The sequence below is a fragment of the Gigantopelta aegis genome, chromosome 9, assembly GCF_016097555.1.
Source record: "Gigantopelta aegis isolate Gae_Host chromosome 9, Gae_host_genome, whole genome shotgun sequence".
Classification (NCBI taxonomy): domain Eukaryota; kingdom Metazoa; phylum Mollusca; class Gastropoda; order Neomphalida; family Peltospiridae; genus Gigantopelta; species Gigantopelta aegis.
Genome location: NC_054707.1, coordinates 19,392,334 through 19,416,905, shown reverse-complemented (window position 1 = coordinate 19,416,905; position 24,572 = coordinate 19,392,334).

Below are 24,572 nucleotides of genomic sequence, written 5' to 3'. Positions count from 1 at the left end.
TCAGGATTGGTTGTGTAAAGTATTCTGACTTATTTTGAGAATTGGTTGTGTAAAGTATTCTGACTTATTTTCAGGATTGGTTGTGTAAAGTATTCTGACGTATTTCAGGATTGGTTGTGTAAAGTATTCTGACTTATTTTGAGGATTGGTTGTGTAAAGTATTCTGACTTATTTTCAGGGTTGGTTGTGTAACGTATTCTGATTTATTACTGGATTGGTTGTGTAATGTATTCTGACTTATTTCAGGATTCCGATTGGTTGTGTAAAGTATTCTGTCTTATTTTCAGGATTGGTTGTGTAACGTATTCTGATTTATTTCAGGATTGGTTGTGTAAAGTATTCACAGCGTTGCGACAATACACCATCATGGCCAATTTCTCGTGGATGCTGGTGGAGGGAATATTCCTTCACAATCGATTGGTGGTGTCCGTCTTTCGATCAGACGCGCCTTTCAAGCTCTTTTATTTTATAGGCTGGGGTAAGTGGAATCTACAGATTTGTGTTAGGTTTAGATTAGTCTAGCAAGTTTTGTAAATGGTAAGAATCCTGTACGAAGGATATATCGTCCGGGCTGTAGATTTTCGAAGCTAAATTAGCGCTACGATATCGTAAAGCAAGGTAGGCTAAACACATGCCATAGTGACGTCATAACCTACGATGGCTTTATGATATCGTAGCGCTAAGATAGCTTCGAAAATAAGGCCCTGGGAAGTTCTTTTTTTTCTATAATGAATGAATGAATGAAGGGATGGATTGATGAATGAATGAATGAATGAATGAATGAATGAATGAATGAATGAATGAATGAATGAACGAACGAATACATGAATGAATGAACAACACAACAACCACATAGGCTACTGGGTGATAAATACATGTACATGAATATGATGATGGACATCAGTTCAATTTTTTTTAATTACTGATGTAAAACAGTGCATACATATATGAAAAAGTTACACTTATAACATACGTTATGATATATATATATATATATATATATATATATATATATATATATATATATATATATATATACATATACATATACATATACATATACATATACATATATATATATATATATATATATATATATATATATATATATATATGGTCAGATTATGACGAACTATCAACACAAATTGAGAAACAAAATTGAAAGTAAACAGGTGTAGAAGGGATCAACATGACATACCAAAAATAAACTCTAGGAACATACACAAATAAACGCTTTAGACCATGGCAACAGTGATGCAGCTGTGGTAAACAAAACCAATATTGCACTGAATTATCAACACAAAGGCCGGGACGTAGTAGCCCAATCGTAAAGCGCTCGCTTGATGCGCGGTCGGTCTGGGATCGATTCCCGTCGGTGGACCCAATGGGATAGTTCTCGTTCCAGCCAGTGCACCATGACTAGTATATCAAAGGCCATGGTATGTGATATCCTGTCTATGGGATGGTGCTTATACAAGATCACTTGGTGCTAATGGAAAAAAAAATGTAGTTGATTTCCTGTCTAAGACTATGTCAGTATTACCAAACGTTTGACATCCGATAGCCGATAATAAATAAATCAGTGTGCTCTAGTAGTGTCGTTAAACAAAACAAACTTTAACTTTTATGAACACAAAACGTGAAAACGGATTTGAAAACATGTCAGAGCTATAAGACCTCCTCAGATCACAATCTGTTGCATTTTACTGATTTCCGAGGCCAGAGAGTGTGGTTCTGAAACTTAATTGAACACTAATAACAACAAACATTGATTGAATCTAACAATCATTGCATCAAATTGCATCCAATTCGTGTGCCATTACGGCGTCTAGACAAGCCTTGAACCTCAGTTCAAAAATAAAGAAAGAGAGAAATGTTTTATTTAACGACGCACTCAACACATTTTATTTACGGTTATATGGCGTCAGACATATGGTTAAGGACCACACAAATTTTTGAAAGGAAACCCGCTGTCTCCACTGTATGGGCTACTCTTTCGATTAGCAGCAAGGGATCTTTTATTTGCGCTTCCCACAGACAGGATAGCACAAACCATGGCCTTTGTTGAACCAGTTATGGATCACTGGTCGGTGCAAGTGGTTTACCTACCCATTGAGCCTTGCGGAGCACTCACTCAGGGTTTGGAGTCAGTATCTGGATTAAAAATCCCATGCCTCGACTGGGATCCGAACCCAGTACCTACCAGCCTGTAGACCGATGACCTGCCACGACGCTACCGAGGCCGGTCCTCAGTTCAAATGCTAAAGCTTCCATAAGCTCACGGTGCGCTGGTTTATACGACAAACGATATGTACCAACTTCCTAATTAAAGAAACTCTAAGATATTCCCACTTCGTTAGTGACTTTTCATTCATATTTCGAACTATATTCACAATGTCCGTCTTTGTTGGAGCTTGCCACCGTAGTAAAATAATTCATCTTAATTTGTTTTCTTTATTGTAACAAATTAAAGGGACATTCCTGAGTTTGTTGCATTGTAAGATGTTATCGACAAACAGACTCTTTTTAACGATTAAACTTACATATTAAATATATTTTCTTGTTTAGAATATCAGTGTCTGTATATTCAATGTGTCTCTGATCGTCTTAATATTTGTAAGAAGCCCGAATTGGATTCTGTCTTCAAATAATTTTATACGTACCAAAAAAATAATATTTTAGAAAATAAAATGAAATTTAACCGAATGAATGAATGAATTAATTAATTTTTAACGACACCCCAGCACGAAAAATACATCGGCTATTGGGTGTCAAGAAATTTAACCGAGTGAAAATATTAGAACGATCATAAACACGTTTAATCTTTTATGAAGAAAAATACATTTGATATGTAATTACAGTCGTTAAAAAGGCTCTGTTAGCCGATAACATATTAAAAGTTGTAGTAAACTCAGGAATGTCCCTTTAAGCTTAAAGGAACATTCCTTAGTTTGCTTCATTGTAAGATGTTTCCGACTAATATTTCTACGATTAAACTTACATATTAAATATATTTTCTTGTTTAGAATATCAGTGTCCGTATACTCAATGTTTTCTGGTCGTCTTAATATTTGTAAGCAGCCCAAACTGGATTTTGTCTTCGAATAATTTCGTACGTACGAAAACAAAAGTTAGGAAATAAAATGAACTTTAACCTAGTACAAATATTAGAACGATCAGAAACCCGTTTAATAAACAATCACTAATATTTTATGCAAAAAAAGTGTATATATTTGATATGTAATTACAATCATTAAAAAGTATCTGTTAGTCGATAACGTCTTAAAAATTGCAGCAAACTCAGGAATGTCCCTTTAAGGCACGCTGATACTTCAGCTATATGTACAGGACATCATTTAATAGTTCGTTGACGTTAAAAACGAAAACCAATGGAAAGTTTGTTTCCAACCTCTTACAATTGAGTCCAGCGTTTGATTACAACTTACGACACTTTCAAAATGTTTTATGGTAGACGTTTCAGTGACTTAAATGTTGACTGGTGCTGCCTTACCGATTACTAACATTCTTTTCTTCTATTTTATGGGAAGAAAACTGAAAACACATTGAATAATTAATGACGAATTTGACAAACAGTTTTCAGATGAATCCGCAAAAGATAATTTATCTCACTTTCGCACAAGCAACATAGCACACACTAGGCTCTTTGATATACCAATCATGGAGCCCTTTACGAGATGGGGAAAACCCCCGAATAAGACAATAGATCCACCGAGGGGATTCGATCCTGAGACCCAAGCACCTCTGCCGACTGAACTAGATCCAACCCCGTTCGGTAATCAAGTCAGTAGGTCATGCGGAAATGTGTGATTGCATGGTCTTTGCTAAAAGTCTTCCATCATGAATAATTCTGAGCTTTGCATTTTGATGTCTTCAGTGTAAACACCGTCCGGTTAAATGACGATTCTTAATGAGCGAAATACGTCCTTTTTCGGCTGGAAACGTCTTGGTAATTTTCACAGAGCGTGGTAAGCCGGATATTTGCGACACCGGAACGTAATAACTAGGGAAATCATTCATTAACACAGATATTCCCAAATAAAGCTGGTCTCTCTGTAGACATAGGGGCGGGACGTAGCCCAGTGGTAAAGTGCTCGCTTGATGCGCAGTCGGTCTGGGATCGATTCCCATCGGTGGGACCGTTGTGCTATTTCTCTCTCCAGCTAGGACACCGCGACTGGTACACCAAAAGGCGTGGTGATTTTTTTCCTGTCTATGGAACGATACATATAAAAAACATCCCTAATGAAAAATGTTGCGGGTTTCTTCTTTAAGACGACTAGTATATGTCAAAATTAGTAGAGCACATTGATTAATTAATCATCGGCTATTAGATGTCAAACATTTGGTAATTCTGACTCGTAGTCTTCAGAGGAAACCCGCTACATTTTTCAAGGGATCTTTTATATGCACTTTCCCACAGACAGGAAAGCACATACCACAGCCTTTGACCAGTTGTGATGCACTGGTAGGAACGAGAGAGACTAATCAGTTGAACGGATCCACCGAGGTGGTTCGATCCTGTGACGCAAGCACCACAGGCGAGCGCCCAACCAACTGAGCTAAATCCTGTCCCGATGATTAATAAATCAATGTGTTCTTGTGGTGTCGTTCAACAGAACAAACGTTGGTCTTCATTCTAAGTCTAATATCTGGGCACGTACCTCAGCTATCTGTCCAGGAGAAAGCATATTAGTTAGTGAGACAGAAATAGGTACAGTGACCGTATTTTTTCCTTTTGAAAGGAAAGGAAAGAAAATGTTTTATTTAACAACTCACTCAACACATTTTATTTAAGGTTATATGGCGTCGGACATACGATTAAGGACCACACATATATTGAGAGAAGAAACCCGCTGTCGCCACTTCATGGGCCACTCTTTTCGATTAGCAGCAAGGGATCTTTTATATGCACCATCCCACAGACAGGATAGTAATTACCACGGCCTTTGTTACACTAGTTGTGAAGCACTGGCTGAAACGTGAAATAGCCCAATGGGCCCACCGACGGGAATCGATCCTAGATCGATCGCGCATCAGGCAAACGCTGTACCACTGAGATACGTCCCGCCCCTGTTTTCGTTTAGATCTGTGTCTTATATTAAATGGTATATTAAATATCGTCCTATCCTCTGTGGAAAAGTTGCTTATGAAAACGTGGACGGGAATTAGCCCAGTTGTAAAGCGTTCGCTTGATGCGCGGTCGGTCTAGGATCAATCCCCGTCAGTGGATCCATTTAGGTATTTCTCGTTTCAGCCAGTGCGCCACAACTGGTGTAACAAAGGCCGTGCTATATGAAAAAAGGATATGGTATTCATAAGATGAGACTTTCTAATTAAATGCCCATTGGGCTATTTCTCGCTCTAGACGGGGCACCACGACTGGTATATCAAAGACCGTGGTATGTGCTATCCTATCTGTGGGATGGTGCATATAAAAGATCCCTTGCTGCTAATCGAACAGAGTAGTCCATGAAGTGACGACAGCGGGTTTCCTCTCTCAATATATGCGTGGTCCTTAACCATATGTTTGACGCCATATAACCGTAAATAAAATGTGCTGAGTGGCGTTGTTAAATAAAGGATTTCCTTCCTTCCTTCCTTCCTTCCTTCCTTCCTTCCTTTTTGCTTATGAAAGATTCCTTGCTGCTAATGGAATAATGTAGCGCGTTTCCTCAGAGACTACGAGTAAAAGAAATAGATAATGGACCGAATTTACGAAGCCTGCTATTCTTAAACTCAGGTGTTTAAGCATTGTAAATGTATGTAGTTCTACACGTGTGTAGGTCTAAAACAGGCTTTGTAAATTTGACCTTAAATGTTTGACCTCCATTAGCCAATGCATAATAAATCAATGTTGCGCCGTTAATCAGAGCAAACTTGTACTTTCACTTTCATTCTGGGATGGCTCTACGACTGAGATGGGAGTCCGGTAACTGCCAGGCTAACATTCGAAACCAATAAGTTCCTGAGGCGAGATAAAAAAAAAGATAAAAAAAAGGCTACGTTTGCCCCCTTGCTGATGGGAAAAAGAATTTCTCCTCGCTGAATGATAACGTTAATTACTCGGTAGATTACGGTACTTAAATCTGGTTGGGAATTAATTTTCCGTTAAATGGCCCGGAAATGATTTACACTTCTCGTTACACGAAAAATACGAACTACATTGCAGATTAATCCTGATACTATGTTGTACAAACAACCCAAAATGCAGTTTGTTTCTGATTAGTGGGAAAGTTTTTGTTTTATTGATTTATTGGGGGATTGGGGGGGGGGGGGGGGGGGGGGGGGGGGGGGGGGGGGGGGGGGGGGGGGGGGGGGGGGGAACTTCCATAATTACAGTGACCCCCCCAAAAAACACAAAAAAAACCCCCAAAAAACAAAAAACCCACCAACATCTGTAGCAACCCATATTGTTCCAACTACTACATACATGTTGAACACTGTATGAGAAAAAATATATGATTAACTAAGTTATATACATAGAGGATTCGTCACAAGTGGGTTTTTTTTTAAAATATGAAAAATATCAATCGAGTCTATGTTAATCGGTATTTGTCGAGGCTCACCGACCTCGGTGGCGTCGTGGTTAGGCCATCGGTCTACAGGCTGGTAGGTACTGGGTTCGGATCTCAATCGAGGCATAAGATTTTTAATCCAGATACCAACTCCAAACTCTGAGTGAGTGCTCCGCAAGGCTCAATGGGTAGGTGTAAGCCACTTGCACCGACCAGTGATCCATAATTGGTTCAACAAAGGCCATGGTTTGTGCTATCCTGCCTGTGGGAAGCACAAATAAAAGATCCCTTGCTGCCTGTCGTAAAAGAGTAGCCTATGTGGCGATAGCGGGTTTCCTCTAAAAAAAAAAGGTGTCGGAATGACCATATGTTTGACGTCCAATAGCGAATTCTGTTTATCCTAAAACACTTCTAAAATGACATTTGAATTCGATATTTAGTAAATCAATGTTCAGAAGCCAACGCTATTAGCACAAATGTAATTTGACGTCACGCACTTAAACTAAATACGTTACGCTCAAGTATACAGGCCTTGTTGGCTGTAAAAAAATGACATATTGACAGCAAAACCTAATTAACCGAGTTAATAATGGTAAATATCAAATGGCTTTATGACATGGATATTATGAGTAAGTTACTGAATAAGTATATAACAGTTGGGACATTTTGGGCTGTCTTGGTACATACTTTTTAGAATTGAGGCACATTGGGCCGTTCCTCTGCCCAAGATGTCCCGATTGGCAGTTGGGACATTTTGGGATGCTAAGTATTTGACATCCAAGAACCGATTGTTAATAAATCAATGTGCTCTAGTGGTGTCGTTAAACGATTTTTTTTTTATATATGTCAGAATTACCAAATGTTTAACATTCAAATAGCCAATTATTAATAATGAATCAATGTGCTCTAGTGGTGTCGTTAAACAGAACTAACTTTAACTTTAACTTACGATATACAGTATTAAACGAAAAAAACACAAAAAAAAAACAAAACAAAAAACAAGCAAACAAACAAACAAACAAGCTCAATCTTATCTTGAACTGAATGTCATATCATGTAGTGATTTGCCAGTCCTCTGAAGTTTAAAGAAAATTGCTTCCCTTTTTGGACCCTTCAAAGTGTTAGTATGGTAATATTTCAAATGCCAGGTGGCCATTTTTTTAATAAATTGACGTCACATGGTCTACTCTCTTCTAAGGTGGAAATATAAAAAAAAAATGTTTCTGGTTTAGTTGCTATATATAATAATGTTTATATGCTCGGCTATGTGAAGACAATAGTGGTGAAATACCTGCAAATGTCAGGCACGGCAGAGCAAGGGGGCTAGAGAAGCTATACCCCCCCCCCTAATTCTATATAAAAAATATTATTGGTAGGAAATCTTATTATTGGTAGTAAACATCCCTTAGAAACTCTGGCGCTTTGCGCCATTGATCTATTATCCCCCACCCCCACAATGTCTACTTGCTTCCGCCGTGTCTGAATGACGTTAAGTCTGAGCTTAGCGTTAATGCTTGTGCACTGCTTCCCACGTTTGTTTAGTCTCGCGATAAGTGGCACATGATTGTATTGCCACACATCCCACAGACCAAAACCCATACAAATACATGTTATCGGTTGGTTGTTCATAGTTGACTTTAGTAAAACCACAAAATTACTTTAAAGCATTTCGCAAAATTCGGAAAATTGCCGCTTTAAAACGACAATGTGGGATAAACTTTACCCTTTCTTCCTGGATGTTTTATTTCGATGGTCTTATTTTTGATTTTTCGATATCTAGAGTTTTTGTTATGATGTATAAAAAGCTCTAATACACAAAAGTAGTGTTTTTGAAACATAAACCCTTAAAGGAGAGAAAACTCTTGTGTCCATTGGTCTTCGTCGTTCTTCCGCCATGTCGACTGGTTTTCCTTTTCTTTATAATCCGGAAGATTGATCGGAAATCGGTTTGCTCTCATCTTTCACCAAGTGCAAGTTTATTGATACATATCATGTGAACGGGTGCGTTATTTTAAATCGAGATATGTTATTTACTTTTAGCTGCATTAAACTTGTGCAAAAAATTACAAATTTAGGGAGCTTTCATTGCAAATCAAGGCAAATTTACTTCTTCTTTTTTTTTTGGGGGGGGGGGGGGGAGCATAATTGAGTTAGAGGACCTATTATCATGCATTACTACGCTCTCGCGCAAACAGTCATTTAGTTTAAAAAACAACAACAAAAAATAAATAAATAAAAAAACACAAACACAATTTTGTGTTTACGCCATGTTGTACTTTTTGATGTTTCCGCCAAATTATGTCAATTCGAGATATTTGTGTCGTGCGTAATCAAAGTTTATCCTCTCAGCTAATCAAGTCTCCATTGTCGCCGCTTATCAGATGCTGGGAGTAATAACTGATGATGATTTTGGAGGTGTTAGTTGTCACTGTTGTAATGATAATGATATTCTTCGTATAATTGGGGGGGGGGGGGGGGGGGGGGGGAAGCAGGGCATATCCCAGTGGTAACGCGCTCGCCTGATGCGCGGTCGGTCTAGGGTCGATCCCCGTCAGTGGGCCCATTGGACTATTTCTCGTTCCAGCCAGTGCATCACGACTGGTATAACAAAGACCATGGCATGCGCTATCCTGCTATCTTGTCTGTGGGATGGTGCATATAAAAATATCCCTTGCTACTATTGAAAACAAGCAAGTAGCGGATCCCGCTATCCAAAACCGTCCAGATAAACAATTTTCAATGTCCACCGGAAGTAGATGATTGTTATTTTTTTTTGCACATATTGTAGCTTGAATTTATTTATTTTTATTGTTGTTTTTCTTCTTTTTGTCTGTAAGAGTTTAAAGATTTTTTTTTTTTTCATGATTATATGTTGGATGTTTATTGATTTTATCCTCTCGAAAATAAGTCCTATAAATAAATAACTACATAGCACTAAAGAAGTATTTGATGACGTCATTGATTAAGACGTATATCTGGTCGTGTATTGTCTAGGGATTGTGCGGCGTGTAGTCGGGTCGAAGCTGCAGAATCACATCAATTTTTATTCATATCGTAACTTATCTACTTTGTTGTTCATTGAAATATCGTGTACACGTATACAGCTTTCGATAAGTTGACGGTTAACCAACAAACCAAGCAACCCCCCCCCCCCCAAAAAAAAAAATATATAAAAAAAGAAACAAAAAGAAAAAACCCAAACAGAAAAAAACAACAACAAAACCAACAACCCCCCGACACCCCCCCCCAGCCATCCAAATACCATCCCAAACAAACAAACAAACAAAACAAAACGAAAACCGCCCCTCCCCCCCCCCCCCCCCAACACAAAACAAGAAAACACATTTTTTGTCTAGGAATGTTTCTAATCAAATTAGGTAGGGGGGAGTTAGGCTTTAAAAAAGATCACTACATTAACCCCTATGAGTCCAGTCACAATGTTATACAGGTACTCTTTTCACCTTGATATCAAGTTTTTGGTTTTTTTTTTTTAAATAGTACGTCGAAAAAAACAAAACATGGTTGGCGCCCCTAAGTAGACCTCCCCCCCCTTAGGCTTAACGCTGTCATGTAAATGTCAGTGGTGTTTTCATTTGTTGAATAAAAGGTCATCGACACCTGCGTTAAGATAGACTTTTGTAAGATCTACCGACGGAAACCTATAGTCGAATGCCCATTAAGATTAGATTCCATTTATAACGGGTATTGAGGTATTTCTTTCAGTAATTATGTCTACTTGATTGGCTGTTTTAAAGGGACTTACCTTAGTTTTTAAACGCCAAGGCATATTTTTACTATTAGAGCCGTTTTTGATAACTGAAACGCACGTGCGTCTGAGAAATAACAGTTATGGAGATGAGTTTTAGTCTATTTTTAGAGGGTATATCACCATTCCAAAGTCACAGACTCGTGTTTGACTCAATTGTAACTTTATCCAAATGTGTTACAGGTTTGAAGATTAACTAAACTAAGTGTTAATGTTCATGGGTTGAAACTAGGGTCTGTCCCTTTAACTAAACTTAGTGTTAATGTTCATGGGTTGAAACTAGGGTCTGTCCCTTTAAGACTGGTTAACGTCGTTGCACTAAGGAAGGAAGAATGTTTTATTGAAATGACGCACTCAACACATTTTAATTCCGGTTATATGACGTTGGAAATATGGTTAAGGACCTCACAGATGATGAGACAGGAAACCCGCTGCCGCCACGCAATGGACTGCTCTTTCCGATTAGCAGCAACGGATCTTTTATATGTAGCACCTAACAGACGGAATAGCACATACCATAGCCTTTGTTACACCAGTTATGGAACACTGGCTGGAACGAGTAATAGCAAATGAGCCCCCTGACGAGGATCGATCCTAGACTGACCGCGCTTCATGCAAGCGCTTTACTATTGGGCTACGTTCCGCCCCTCTTTGCACTAAAGGCTCAACACTGTTGTATATGTCTTCTGTAATCGGAGCGGGATGTAGCCCAGTGGTAAAGAGCCCGATTGATGTACAGTCGGTCTGGGATCGATCCCCGTCGGTGGACGCATTGGGCTATTTCGCGTTCCAGCCAGTGCACCACGACAGGTATATCAAAAGCCGTGGCATTTGCTGTGGGATAGTGCATATATAAAACAAAAGATCATTAGCTACTGATGTAAAAATGTAGCGGGTTTCCTCTAAGACTATATAATTGTCAGAGTGACCAAATGTTTAACATCCAATAGCCAATGATTAATAAATCAATGTGATCTAGTGGTGTCGTTACACAAAAGAAACTTTTATATATGTCAGAATTACCAAATGTTCAACATTCAATAACCAATGATTAATAAATAAATGCGATCTAGTGGTGTCGTTAAACAAAACAAATTTTAACTGTGACTTACGATATACAGTATTTTTTACTCTTTGTTGCAGGAGTTCCCGCCATTATTACATGTACGTGGGTCACATTGATGCACTATTTCTTCAAAGAGAAGTGTTGGAATAAGTCAACACAGTCGCCGTTCATTTTCATCATATATGCACCCGTACTTATCGCTCTTGTGGTAAGTACTAGTACGATTATATACCTCACATTTCCACTATAACTGATTTAGGGTTTGTGTCAATAGTACGTTTTAATATATACTCACGAAAAGTAATTAAGGACCAGTATAGTCTAGTGGCTTAGGTCAATGTTTATGCATTTTTGGAAACAATCTAGAAAATTTGCACACACATATATATCATTGGTGTGATTACTTGTAGCTATAGAAACACTTCGACAGGACCCCTGGGGGTAGGTGGCGCCACCTGTTTCCCATGTAAGTCAGTTAGGCATAAATGCTCATTAAAATTGGTTGGGTTTTGTTTTTTCGTTTTTATATTATGCTTTTTAAAATCATCGTAAATGTATGAGGTGACTATTTCAAATGATTTTCTTCCAAAAAGCTGCTTATCTATCAGTATTTTAAAGAGAATGATTTTGAACAAATTCGAAATTTGAACTTTTTCCCGCCAAGAATTGTGGTGCATTCGCTTTATGAGTTAGTTGCCGAAATCGTCAATTTTGCCAGTTCCGATGACTTTGGTTGCCTAATATCTCTGTTCAAAACAGAGTTGAATCTATTCAAACACATTCACTGCTTCCACCACTTAACGTCACATACTATGCCAAGAATTGTCTATGGCGTTTCCATGCACATACATGAACACAATGTGGTACACGATAACTTGACACGAGAGCAACCACAATGACTGGTAGGGGTGCACACTTTCTTGCAGCCACATTTGATCAACTCTCGGCACCCTTTAGAAGCTTCAGGTAGAATTGTCCAGTTAGGCTGCCACCCATCGTCACATTTCATCCATCCCCACTCTGCATGATTGGTTAGTTTCATTTGTGGAGCCAACACTTGTCCCCAAACGTGTCCACTTTGGTATGTTGCTCCTCTAATGTGCTCATTCAACGTTGCCCTTGTGGGAGGCAGGTTCTCATGCTTGAATCTACCTTTTTTTGTAGAAAGTTCTTGGCTGACTGCATTGATGTCTGTCAGTTCACTTGTGCGATCATATAGAAGAATGGCAAATCTCTCGATCAGATTAAGTCCTTGCTCACTAAGAGCAGTTGTACACATTGACTTCTCCCTAAATGACTCGGTTGCGTCAGGATACACGTTCCAAACAGCCCATGCAGTTTTCTGTCCTCTCCCTCCAAAGGCAGATACAGTGTCACATCCTGTAATTGCATGAAATGCCGGTAGTGCTGCTGCTCTAGGTGATCCTAGTGCTTTCGCCATTTCATGAGCAGGAAGATAACGAAAGGATTTCCTGTACCAAATGCCACCCATAATTCATTGACATGAAGTTGTTCCGTGTATGCGACAGCTAAAACGAGGATACCAGTATCCACTGTTCTGATGAGGATTTTTTGGCTTCCCTTCTTCACAGCATCGGATGCATAAATGAGCACCCTTGTGTCGGCCTCATGATTGCATGGGCTGATATATTCACAATCAGCATCTGGCTGTGAACACAGAACATTTTCTCCAACTAACGTCTCTGCCGGGAATCTGTCTATCACAGCATGTGTTAAAACGTTGAATAGTTCCATTTTGTTGTCTTCTACACAAAAGAACTTCTTCCAGTCTGTTGGGATTTTCGATGTTCCGCTAACTCTCCTTCTGATTCCTTTCCCTCTCTTTTTTCTGTTCAGTGCTTTCAGGCTCTCTGATATGTACGTGCCCCAAACCAAATCAACGCGTGATGCAGTCTGTAGCTGTCTGTCGATATATGGCAAAAAGACTGTAGAAGCATATGCATCAAATGTTTTGGCTGTCCTTGGTTCATGGGAATGAACTACTGCAGCTCCGTCTAAAATAACAGCATCCACCACAGGAGAATCAGATACAGAGGTTATCAAATGTTCTAGGCAAGGAACCAGATCGGACTTGGTGCATGAACGTAGCTTCCCATGGTTGGACAGACTTGGTGGATACGGATGATTTTTGTACATGAAAAAGTCATCAGGATTGACAGCTCTAGTTTGGCATGATACATACAAACGCGACATAAGATCACGGTCGACTTCTAAAGCTGATGCTTGCAGTTTAGCCTTAGAGGCCATCTTAATCTGAGGTCTGCTGAAAAGCGGCAGTTTTTGTTTCACCAAGGGATCTGTGATAGGCCTCGTTCCTTTCTCTAACCTCTCCTCTACATAGTCACTGTACTGTTTCCCACCTATGTCTTCAATTTTTCTGTTTCCACAACTGAAGCATCAACTATATCTTTAGAGTCCAAGACGAGCAGATCACCACTATACTCAAGGAATGGATTTCCCATGTCTTCAATAACAGATACTAATCATGCATATTTACTATCGGTAGATGTTGATCCTTAGCCAGAGTGCTACGTCCATGCCTATAAATCAAAATAAATGTCAAAACGCATAACATCTGAGTTACAAAATCATTCCCACAGATGTTTTCTATAACTGGGATGGTTCTAAGAATGTAAATCTGAAATAAGAATGTAAAACCTTTAAATTAGATCTATAGTTATGGCTGTTTAGATGAAGATATGTGTCTGGTGAACCAACAGGTGGCGCCACCAGAAAACAGGGGGTGTTCACAAAGTGTTTCTATAGCAGAAATGAATGATTATAATGATATCCGTCAGTGTGCCAAATTTGCTGCTTGTTTTTACCAAAAGTGCACAAACATGGCCTTTTTGACAGCTAAGCCTCTAGACTAGTAAATAGCTTTGGCATTTTCCCTTTTATATATATATACACACACACACACACACACACACACACACACACACACACACATGTACAAAATACGTTAACATTGGAGACAAGGACTGGGATGTGGAGGTGGACAGCGAAAGAAGTTAAAAGATAGGAGGAGTTGTCGGATCGAGAAGAAATGAGATGGAATTCAAAGAAGTGAAAGGAAAGGGGGCAGTGGGATAAAAAAATAAAATAAAAATAAAAATAAAATAAATAAATAAAAAACCAAACAAAAAAAACCCAACAACAACAACAAAAACAACTACATTGGTCACATTTGGCAACTGAACATTAGCAAAACATTGAACAAATTGTTACGAATAAAATTGTACTCGTGTAATACAGTCTATTGACCCTAAGTAATTTTGTTCAGTGTGTCTTGCATATTTTAAAGGCACGGTGGCATGAATATCGAGCTACTAAACTGTCCAAAAACACTGTTTCCAAATTTATAGATTTATATATTATATATGTATTGTCAAGATATAATAATAAGATACATTTCTATATTTTCGGTCACTGACAAAAAATATAGTTGTTTATGATCAGCAAAGTAATTCAAAGACAATTGTTCTTTTATGGGGGGGGGGGGGGGGGGGGGGGGGGGGGGTTAGCCTAGTGGTAAAGCGCTCGCTTCATGCGCGCGGTCGGTCTGGAAATCGTCTGTCGATATATGGCAACAAGACTGTAGAAGCATATGCATCAAATGTTCTTCTCAGACGCACGTGCGTTTTTAAAAGTATGTATTTAATTAAACCACTTAGATTATAGAAAATACCGGAAATGCTCTGTCGATACATACAAACGTATTTAATGAAACCACATAGATTATAGAAAATACCAGATATACTCTGTCGATACGTACAGGCGTATTTAATGAAACCACATAGATTATAGAAAATACCGGAAATACTCTGTCGATATGTACAAACGTATTTAATGAAACCACATAGATTATAGAAAATACCAGATATACTCTGTCGATACGTACAGGCGTATTTAATGAAACCACATAGATTATAGAAAATACCGGAAATACTCTGTCGATACGTACAAACGTGTTTAATGAAACCACATAGATTATAGAAAATACCAGAAATCTTCTGTCGATACGTACAAACGTATTTAATAAAACCACATAGATTATAGAAAATACTAGAAATGCTCTGTTGATTCTTACAAACATATTCTGTGTAACCACAGCAACAATAGAACGTAGTACACGATGTGAATCATCTTATCACAGACCTTTCCGTGAAAAAGAACTTAGAGGAGTGATTAAAAGGACATGCCTAGTTTTTAAACATTAAGTCATATTTTTCACTATTAGAGCCGTTTATGATCACTGAAATCAAACATTACTTATATTTTATTATTTAAATTATCCATTTCCGAACAACTGAAGTGTTTCTGGTAATCCTGGTGTTTCTAGTACCACGAAATGTATTTTTTCATACTTTTAAAAACGCACGTGCGTCTGAGAAGTAACGGTTATAGAGTCGCGTTTTAGTCTATTTTTAAGGGCATTTCAACGTCACAGATTCTTGTTACACTCTGTTGTATTCAAATTTGTTACAAGTTTGTAAATTAACCAAACTTTGTGTCCATTTTTACGGTTTGAAACTAGAGTCTAGATGTAAAATATGCCTTAGTGTTTAAATATGCCTTAGTGTTTAATTGTTTCCTTAGAGTGACTATCCTGCGACTGCAACCATATTTCTAAACTAATGTTACATCTTGACTACGGGTTATTGTTTAGAATATCAGTTTCTGTATATGAAGAGCTTAGATGCAAAACGCTCCATATCCATTTTCTCTGTTTTGAGTAAATGAGCATTTTTTCCTGAAACCTTCTAATAAAATGAAATCACAGCAAAAATGCGAATATGGATAAAGAATGATAAAATGAAATATTGAGCAAAATTTCAAAAATCAAACTTTATTATATCGAATGTGTTTCGGGTCATTCTAGTGTTTGTAGGAGCTACAATTTCATTTTACTTTCTAATATCCATTGTTTTTCGCACATACGAAATTACTTCGAAGCAAAATACGTTTGAGCTACTACAAACATTAGTATTACAAGAAGCACATTGTATATATATATATATATATATATATATATATATATATATATATATAATTTATGAAAAGAGTTTGGGAATTCTTTTATTCCCAAAGTGAGTTTATATATACTGAACAAAATAAGAAACTTCAGCTAACTTTGCTTGAACATAACTTGATGAAAACAAACCGGGGGAATAATTGTTATGTATGCGTTTAAAGAGTGTTCCATGATGCATCGTTTGGTGCAGAAATCATGGCCATAGGTTAACAGAAACTGGGAGAAATTTTGACCAAGTGTGGTAGGGGTTAAACCCCCCCCCCCCCCCCACACACACACACACACACTTAATAACGGGTATGACCACCTCTTGAATTGACCACTGCAGTGCATCGCAGGCGCATAGAATTGACTAAAGTGTTGATTTCTGCCTGTGGAATATTGTTCCATTCCTGAATGAGTGCTTGACGAAGTTGTTGACGTTAGCGGGTGGGTTGGGACGACGCCTCAATCGCTTGTCCAGACTATCCCAGACATGCTCGATGGGGTTGAGATCAGGACTTTTAGCGGATCAGTCATCAATGAAATCAATGTTATTTGTCCTAAAAAAAATTACAGTGTCTCTAGCTGTATGAGAGGTGGCATTATCATGCTGAAAAATCGAGATGTTGGCGTTGTTATGGAACAGAGGAATGACGTGATGAGCGAGAATGTCATCGCGGTGACGTTGAGCATTTAAATTGCCATCATTGACGACTAGTGGTGAACGATAACCATGGGCAATGGTTGCCCAGACCATGACACAACCCCCATCCCCGAAACGATCTCGTTCAAGAACACAACAGTCAGCATAGCGTTCATTTCTCCTACGGTAGACGCGCACCCTGCCATCACCACGTTGTAAAGAAAATCTGGATTCATCCAAAAAAAAGAACGGTATTCCAGCGTCGCCGTATCCAACGATTGTGTACACGTGCCCAATTAAGACGATTTAGACGATGACGTTGCGTTAAAACGCATCCGACGTAAGGACGTCGTGCATGTAAACCGTTCTCCCGCAGACGATTACGAAGAGTTTTGCCACTGATTCGGTTATTATGAAGCCCAGGTGTGTTAGCAGCAGTAGCAGTGGCAGTTTGGAATCGATTGCGCAAATGCGTGTTGAAGATATAGCGGTCTTGACCACGCGTTGTAACACGCGGGCGTCCACGGCGTGGCAAGTCGTTGGTGCTTCCTGTCGTTCGAAATCTTATGCGAAGATTTCGTATCGCTCGACTAGAACTCTCAACATGCCTTGCAACGTCTTCTGTCGATATGCCAGCATCAAGCATGCCAATCGCCCATTCGCGTAAATTATTGGGTATTCTTGGCATACTAAAAATGCTACAATGTAAAAAACGTTATTTTTTTTTTACAAATTTTGAAGTGTTTTCGTTCACTTGACAACAATGTCAGTAAGACAAGTAAAACAAATTGACCGAATACTACACGAACCATGCATGCACGTGCAAATTGAATTTCACGTTGTCGACGATTAACAGTGCCAAAATAATCGAGAAAATTCGTGAATCCTGATAATACAGCTCAAGGCTAATACTACCTATATAATTTCATTACACAATGAATTCTTTAACACAACAAATACTATATGTACAAATAGGAAGTTTCTTTTTTTGTTCAGTATATATCGCATTTTCTAACTTTACGACAAGCACCTGGTAGTGCACTACTGAATAGTAAGTAGACTGGCCTCACAGACATGCAAATAGCGCTTTTTCATACCACGAGGCAGATCAACAGAACAAAACTGGTTGAAGAAATGTTTTGTTCTAAAAATCGAGTTGCAAAAAATCTTTGGCAAATTTTTTCGCCAAACCGAAAGTTCTTTTGCAATTTTCTTTATTTTAATTTTTTTGCAATTGGCGACTTTGGCGAACGACAGCGCGAGCGCTGGTAGTGAATGTCCAATTCGTGAGTTAATACAGTTTTGAGCACAAGTTGTCAGCAGGACCAGACATAAAAACAAATGCACGCCAATTATGACACAATTCGCTGTCAGTCACTATGTCGAGTCAACCCCCCAAAAAGGAAACGTCATGAAATTACTGCTCATGAAATCGCGTGATCGCAAATTTATTCTTCTCGTTGACAACGTGGCCAGCCACGCTTGTGGGGATGTGGCATTGGGTAATGTTAAAGTCTATTTTCTACCACTGAATACCACAGCATACATACAGCCAATGGATGCGGGAATTATTCGAGCATTCAAGGCACACTACCGATGGTATTTAGAGAGGCTGTTTCTCAAATGTGTCGTTTTTATTTTGTTTGTGAATCAAGGGAGGTTACTCATCACGTACATTTCAGTAATCCGGAAATTCGTTAATCCGGACGTTTTTTTCAATAACCATACTGTCGAGGTTCCACTGTATGTATGTATGTATGTATGTATGTATGTATGTATGTATGTATGTATATATATATATATATATATTATATATATATATAAATATATATCATATATATATTCTTCCAAAAAAGTAGGGGAACCTGACATATTAATGTATTAATGTTAAGATCAAGCATTAGACCGAACATACGTTTTGACCACAGACATCCTAGTAAAGAACGTTCAGGTCTGTTTATTAACACACCGAAACACATTTCATAGTTTGCACGTGCATCACGCAGTTGTCGATTAATCACTGTGGAACATTATTTTTGTCAGCAAGATATTTTATATGCACCATCCCATAGACAGGATAGCACCAGTCGTACCAGTCGTGGACAGAAACTAGGGTACTCGATATCGATGTTTTAAATATAGTAACAGACCAAATCACCGTAATGCATTTCGGATCTGATGGGGGGCAGTCGCTGCCAACACACCCACACTGTGGTCCGCTATCCGTAGCCATGCACCCGCAAGTTTTGCCGTCCTCATCCCAGGTCTCCCCCACTCTCCTGACCCCACTTTCCGTATGACACACCTCCTGGCAACCGCCCCCGACAACAGTAATAATAATAAAATAGTATCGTAATCTCTACCCATTAAACACAAATAACTCTTGATATAAGTAAATAACCTTTTAACTAAAATTCTAGGAAACGTGATGATTGCAACAGAGAAACAGTTTGGTTCGTTAAATGCACAATCTAATTAAAGTTAGATCTACTAGTACCAGTAGATCTAACAGCAATGCTTGGACCTCCATGTCCAGGTGACATTTCATCTATAAATAACAATTTAAATATCGACCAATTACACTTCGCCTTTTATAGCGTTATTCGGGAGCATACAAATTCTAAAAATATCGGGCGAGACTATTTCTGCAATAGGTGAACTTGTTAGTCTATTTCAACATTGAAAAAAACAGGGGAGAAAGTACAGTAATAAACTCTGAATTGTATACCATTATAAACAGATTTTGTGGCTATACTATCACGGATTTTGTTTCGTCTTGAAACGAATTTTATATAAAATGTTATATTGAAATTAGTTTCCGGCATACTTCATAATTCACCCGAATCATTTCGTATACCCTCGGCATAATGTTTTCAATTTTTTTTCAAATCACTGGCATGATTTTGCAAGTAAAGTTTTGATTGGTCGAATGAAAGGTCAACTGGACATGAGCTCAAACGGGCTGCTGTTAGATCCACATGTAATAGCGGAGCTAATTTTAATTAGATTGTTAAATGCACATCACAGCTTCAATAGGGCCGAAGCTAGGATTTTGTGTTTGTGTTGGTGGTGGTGGTGGTGGTGGTGGTGGTGTGTGTGTGTGTGCAAATGAATGTCTGGAACGAATGATCACAGAAGACACAAGACACTAGGGTGTTCGGGGCATTCCCCCTACCCCCCCCCCCCCCCCCCCCGGGAATTTTGAAATCTAGATGCTCTGAAATACCATTTTACAGCCATTTCAGGGAGGTTCCATACATAAAACGTCACTATGAATAACCAGTAAAAACAAATTGCCCCCAGCCCCCGCTAGCTACGTCCCAGTTTTATATTTATTAAATGAACTGCAGCTAAACTGTGGAAGCGGTGTACTGATGCCATGATTGTGACACCTTGTGACGGTACATGCTCTTAATTTCTTTTCGCCTGTGGCGATATTAATTGTTTTAGAAGGCCGTGTGCAGTTCCAAATGCACTTAGCCCAGGTGGGCAACTTGTTACTTGACACCTTTGCGCGATGGCCGTCGAGCGTCTAATACACACCCAGCGCAGATGTGGAGGCCATGTGGCTAGTAGTTACGTAATATCTCCGGTAGTGCTGTTTATGGCCAGGGGATTGCTCGCGGAATGGCGACAGCCAGTCTGACGATCAGAGAAAAATATGCCGGCATGGTGGCTGTGGAAAATCCACATGATACGTGAGGTACCGCCTTGTACCCCCAGGCGATATTCGCTGTCTCTGAGAGTTTTGAATAAATAGCTAGGGTTTTAGAGATATCGAGGAGAAACATATTGGAAGGCTCCAGGGGATCGCTGTCCGTCCACTGAACGATCTATATTAGTTCAGACGGAACTTTGGTAAATATATATTTTCTGCTCAGTGTATAACCTTGATGTGATTGATGTGACTTTAAATATTTTAATACTGTATTATACCAATATTATTTAGACGGTGCTGCCGGTCATCTGACGCAGTATTCTGTAGGCTCACTGTCCTAAATAATTATAAAAAGCTTAACCAGTCATCCTAGAGGACCTAGGTAAACTGTAGGTTATTGTCTTTATTGTGATAGGTACCAGTATTAATTCTGTGTTGCAAGCTTATTGAATGAGTAGTTAGGGTTAATTAAAAATTAACCAGTTAGGAATAGTGTTGTAATTCCTTTATTAATTAAGTTCCCCTGGAAGCGTTTCTCCATTATCGCACGTGTGTGTCTTAGCGTTTCTCAATTATCACACGTGTGGGTGTTGTGTCACGGTGAAGTGATTAGCATATTGTGTAAACTAGACACCTAGAGATTAACTAATTAAGTGATCAGTTCTGGGTTGTTATTATTGTTGTTATTAATTAACTACTGCGGCAGTACATGTGTCAGCGTGGGTTAATACAGATTCCAAAGTGTATTGTGTTTTTGTTGTGTTTTCTAGTGAACTAAACGTACTATATTATATATACTTTATATAAGATCGTATCTCTGATCATACCTAGACGAGCCACATTAGGGTATAACCGCCCGTTACAGAGAGATCTAATAGATATACAGTTAGGAGAGATATTTGGACAATCGTGTTTTATTCAGTTACGGGTATTATAGAATCCCCGTGACACACCTCGATAATTGTTACGATAAACTACTATTAGACCGCAGAGAGGTCATTACAGGGACCTTTTGATGGGACATCCAGTTAAGGTCAATCGTAGCTGGAATCACTGATATAGCCAGAATTTTAAACGGGGAGGTGTGGTGAGCGATTTTAACGAATCCGTGGGTAGGTGTACGACCACTGCACCCACTTCTCTCTCTCACTAACCACTAACCAACTAACCCACTGTCCTGCACAGACAGCCCAGATAGCTCAGGTGTGTAACCAGGCCAGCATGCTTGAACCTGCTTGGATGTAAGCGCGAAAATATTTAGTAGACTGGAACATACAACGAAATCATTCAAATGCAGACCCGTGAGGTGGGAGGTCTAAAACCCAAGTTGTGTGAATACAGTCTTTAGTGGGGGACATATGCCAGATTTTATTTGGTGTAGGACACAAAACGTACATGTTCAGCCTTACCCCGCCAGATAATAATGTTCGGTAACGAAATATGGCAGAAATAGAGTATACTATCTGAGTGGTCGTTAGATACCATTTATCTTACAACGAGTTGTTTTAAAACGTTTTAAATGTTTAAAATCTAACGAGCGAAAGCGAGATGGATACGTTTTTAAGCAACGCTTTGGAAGATAAATGGTATTTAACAAATGTTGCATTCTATTTCTTACATATCCTGAAAAAACCAACAGTTTTAAAATAAATTTAAATACGTTTCCAAAGAAAACCTCTTTACGGCCCCTGTGCTTATAGCTAACTTGTGCGTCACAGACAAGTCAACTTCAAGTTAAGCTGTACGTAACGGAGTGATCGATTCGACCGGGTTTTTTAAGTTTAGTTTTTTTGTTCATTGGATGGTATGGCATTGGTGACCTGGTCATCACCTAGAAGCAGCCAGTCGTATGTCTTTAAAATGTTAACACACGTTTATGTGTTAATAAGTATGTGTTACCAACATAATGAATGATGTTCTCATCAACGGGTGTGTAAGACAGGTGGTTCTCTGAATTGTGAAGCACGGTGTCTTCAGTAGTTTCATTTATACGTTACAGATGCACTGGCAACATAATCTTAGCAGTGTTTAGAACCAAACCTTCAAAGTATACTCATACAAAGAAATACGGGAACACTTGGTATTGTAGACCAATCTTCAGTCACTGCTATCGTCGTAATGCCAGTATAAAGTACATAGAGAATAATACATGAGTTGCCGTTACATACGATTTATCTCACAACGAGTTGTTTCAATATGTATCTAACGAGCGAAAGCGAGTTTGATACTTTTTTAAACAACGAGTTGTGAGATAAATGGTATCTAATGGACACGAATGTGTTATTCTATTTCTTTCATATCGTCAAAAACCAGGTTTTAAGCAAATTTTAACATCTTTTTTCGACTAAAAGTTATTTACAGCCATTGCACTTATAGTTGACTTGCGCGTCACAAACACATGCATGTCAGGTTAACTATACGTCAGAGTCTAATCGATTTCATCGTGTAGTTTTTCATTGGATGATTGGCATTGGTAACCTGGTCATCACCTAGGAGCAGCCAGTCGTATGTCTAGAAATTGTTAACACAACGTACACGTGTTAACAACCACGGGTAACTAAACAATAACGTATAGTGTTCTCACCAACGGGTGTGTAAGAAAAATATGTAATGTGGGACTGAATGTCAGTAATGTGGGACTGAATGTCAGTAATGTGGGACTGAATGCCAGTAACTCAGTTAACTTCCTGACACTGTGGATAAGAGTCACTCTTCCCTCTCCGTGTTGATGTCATCCCTTATTTCTTTCACTCAGTATATATTCACAGTTCAGTCATTTTTGTTGTAAACGGTCGTGGTAACGGAATTACAAACTGGTAACGGAATTACGTCTTCTGAAATTAGCCTCGAAATCGAGTATTTTTATCAGTCAGAAAATAATCTAATAAATGTTTAAGCTCGAAATATCGCAGTGGCTTTTCAATGAACTACCATTAGCCGAAACAAAAAACAGATCGGTCCCTGGTCAGACCAAAGTTCCAGAATTGATGCGGCGATACAGCTTTTTATCTTTTTCTTTAAATCATGAATTGCACAGAAAAGGTGTGTATATTTAGGGTTTTTGTTACGTCCTACTCAGTAGTAGTAGGAAACTACCGTTTCTGGGACACTTTCCCCCATTGGATTAACATAGGATAAACCGAGCCTCTCCCACCGAGCCCCCCGCGAGCCTCTCTGGCGAGAGGCGCTAAAAATAGATGGGGTTTCCCAATCGAGCTAAAAATAGAATGAGGTAACCCTCCTTGTGATGGCCACCCTTCGTGATGTACCCACCCATATGCTCCATTGCACCCCACTCAACCCCAAACCACATGTTCTAAACGACTAATGGGATGGCTAATGTGTGCAAAACGCAGACTGTGACAGAGACGAGTCGGTATGTTGAAGCCTGCGAGAGGCGCTAAAAATAGATGAGTGATAGAGACATGTCTGTACGCTTGTTGGAGCCCACGACAGGCGCTAAAAATAGATCGGAGTTCCCCAAGCTAAAAATAGAACCTTCCCTTCATATACTAATTTTGTTTTCCCCATATGTGATATAGACCCCCAAGCAAGTGTTAAATAGGGAACTCCAGATTCAACCACTCTAACTAATTTAACAGTAAAAACAAAACGCAGTGCCATACCTCCCAACCGTCCATCGATTCGAGCGGGACTTGTGTGGGGCTAGCGAAATTTTGGGTTGGTTTTCATTTATTTCTAATTACAATCTCTGGTCTCTCTAGAGACTACTACACATATATAAAATGGACACACATAGGGTTACATCGATAGGCCTGAAGGGCAAAAACTATCTTCAATGTACAATGATTGTTCTATTCAATAGCTTGAACGTCAGAGGCTCGTATCCAGGAATTGAACT